Here is an 868-nt window from a genome sequence, read left to right on the forward strand (position 1 = left end):
CTATTACATTGCTAGGAAAAGATCGATTTTTCTTACATGAATTTAAAAAACAAAACAGATTTTTTTCCTCCCGTACGAAACCCACAACTTAAGGAAAGTTGCTCTACAGGGGCTGATCATGAGAACTTTGAAATCCTTGGGGAGAAGAAAAGCTCTAAGGACGAGCATCTCCGGTTGCATCCACCAGGCAGCCCTCCTCTTGCAGTCTGTGCGCGCGCGTGACTGAAAGTGTCCGAGTGCGCGCGTGTGATTGTGCACGCGACCGTGCGCGTGTGCGTCCTCTTGCCCGCAGCCCCTGACCCCGCTGCGCCAGCCTCCTGGGCTCCAACCTCGGGCTTTCCCCGCGCTGGGGCGGTCGCCTCGGGGAGCCCGGACCAGTTAGGATGGGGGCCCCCGTGCGCGCCCCGATGCTGCCGTGGGCACCATTTTCTGCTGTGCTCAGGACAGGCACATAAAAGGGAAGGCGGCAGGGCCGTGGCTGTCCCGGTTCCCTCAGATGCCCCGGCCGCAGGTTTATTATTACAGTAGGGCTGCGCCGCCTCTCCTTGGCGGGCCGCCTCCGCGCCTGGCACGCCCCCAAACCACCGCCTCCGCCTCCTTATTTGTCTGCAAAGCCGCCGCGCGGCGAGGCGGAGATCCCGCCAGAGTGCGCGCAGAGCTCCCGGGGCTCGGCGCGTTCCCATCCCCCACAACCCCCAGGGCCCGGTGCCCTACGGCGGCGACGGCGCGGGTGCGGGGGCCGGGGAGCGCGCGCGTGTTGGCCGCGCGCCCACGGGGCCGCGAGCCGCCGATTCCTGCCGAGTAAGCAGTCTGGCTCCGCGGTGGCAGCAAGGCTGGGGCGCTGGCCGCGCGCCAGCTCCATCAGAAT

The sequence above is a fragment of the Rattus rattus genome, chromosome 15 (genome assembly GCF_011064425.1).
Source record: "Rattus rattus isolate New Zealand chromosome 15, Rrattus_CSIRO_v1, whole genome shotgun sequence".
Lineage (NCBI taxonomy): Eukaryota > Metazoa > Chordata > Mammalia > Rodentia > Muridae > Rattus > Rattus rattus.